Raw genomic sequence first — 2357 nt, forward strand, 5'->3', positions numbered from 1 at the left:
GTGGACAATCCACAGACCCTGCATCATGATTCCCCTCACAATGCAAACACCTGAGCTGTTCCTTCCCCACACTGCAACTTTCAATATCACTTCCATTAAGTACTACTCCACAATCCTCCTTCCCACATCTCCTACATATTCTCTCCCTAGTACACACTGATGCCACATGTCCATACTCCTGACAGCGATAGGCGCTCTCTCAAAGGGCCTCACCCTGTAACAAACATAATCACTATACACTAGCGATGGCAATTCCCCTTCAAAGGTTAAACACACACAATTACTCTCTTCTCTCTTTCCTTCCCGAAATCTCGACATTCTCCTTGCTTCATACACACCTTCCACCTCCAAAAAAGTATTGGCATCCACTGACAACGGCACTTGACTTACCACACCTTTTCTTCTCTTTTCTACTCCCAACGGGAAACACTTCACACGTTCATTCTGTTCCAGCTCATCACCCTTAACAATCTCCAACACTTTTCTCCTCTGACTCTCAGACATAGGGGAGAGTGGGGTGAGTTGTGCCACTTTTTACTTGAGGTGTCTTTAAAGTGAGGGCATGACAGTAATGCCTCCAACTACAATATGTAAATATATTTCAGGATGTTGTGCACCACTGGGAACACTCCCTTTGGATCTTAAATAAACTGTTAAAAAAATATGGCTATTCTTAAAAAAGTGGTCTCTTGGCACAACTTGCCCCCGGTGCGGGGTAAGTTGTGCCTTTGGAGAGAATACGTTGGGGTAAATTGTGCCATTGATTACTGAAGTAAAACAGAACATTTTCATCTCATATACTGTAATGCTATATCAAAGCAAGACAAAATAAAGATAACACTAAAGTCCAGTGTACTATAACAGGGTTAAACAAGGCTAAACGGTAGCAGCAGTTGACCTACATATTTAACATTTTCAGAAATAAAAATTATGTTCAAAATGAACAAAATCAACTATCACAGAGCCAGGCTACACTTGCCAATACTGCAATATTCTTCAACAAGGTCTATTTAAACATTTAAGAACAAAATTAAATAAAATTTCACTAAATCAACTGCAACTGCACTGGCACAACTTAACCCAGGCCTTTTGGCACAAATCACCCCATCCCCACCATTTTAACAAACTTGTATCATATAGCTGGTTTGGAGCTAACATCATGCTAACAGTATAGCCTCATATTGTAGCTTACTAAAACACTAACACATGTGTGAAATGTTTTCAAGATTGTCTATAATTGTTCAGACACAACAATCAATAAACCTTGATCATAAAAAATTTACTTTGAGAGGCAAAAAACAGTTTTTTGAACTTAAATGTGCTTAGCTCTTGTGCCATCTGCCTCCCTTCTTTGCAGAGTGAGTAAAATGGATGCCTCTTCAAAAATGTGTGGTCAGATGACCAATTTCTTCTATGGTTTTCTAGATACAAGGGGTGGCACAACTTCCCCACTGGCACAACTCACCCCACTCTCCCCTACACTCAATCACCACCATACCACTTTTAGTAATCTTAACTGATCTCACAACTCCAACTTTCTTTTCAATAAACCTTCCTACAACATGTGGATCCTTAAAGATCCCGTCTGCCCATGTCACAGACACCATTCCCACAAGAAAAGAATCCTTTCTCCTCACAGACTCATCGCTCAATTCCTTCTGTTTTATTTCCTTTATCTTTCCCTCCAACCCTTCACTCTCAGCTTCTACCACCGCCATTTCCTCGCTCTCGTTGTCGCTACCACTACCTCTCTCTCCTCCATTCGACTCTTCCTCCTCACTACTAACAGGGGCATAACGAAGAGCCCCACCACTATCATTCAGAGAACCACTATCATTCAGAGAACAGGCTTCCATTCCTTTCCCTCCACCTTTGTTTCCCAACTTGTGCTTTTTGTGCTTCTTGCCCATTACTGTCCTCTCTTTTCCCCAAAACAAGATTCTCCGCTTTCTCTTTCAACGAACGCGCCAGCGTCTAGTCTCAGCGTCAACTTCCGCCACCTGGGTCAGCTGACTCACAGACCAATTACATTGCAGCAGAAGCCTCAAAGAAGTAACACATATTAATATTATTATTGGTTCCACAACTGGACATACGGTACGTTTAAAAACTGTGTGTGAAAACCACTTAATGTTAATATATTATCATGTTTGGGTGAAATTTGATTGTCATGGGCTGCAGTACCAACTGATACTAGGTTTATTTGCCCTCTTGTGGTGATAGAGGAGAAGGGCTCATTGAAGTTGAGAAACTTCCCAATGTTAGTAAAGTGGTGCAGGGAGGCAGAATCCAGAATGAACAGAAGAATAACAAAATACACATTGATTTTAGCCAATTTATTGAGTAGAAATTGTGGA

Source organism: Poromitra crassiceps, assembly GCF_964638095.1.
Source record: "Poromitra crassiceps genome assembly, chromosome: 2".
In the NCBI taxonomy this organism is placed as follows: Eukaryota; Metazoa; Chordata; class Actinopteri; order Beryciformes; family Melamphaidae; genus Poromitra; species Poromitra crassiceps.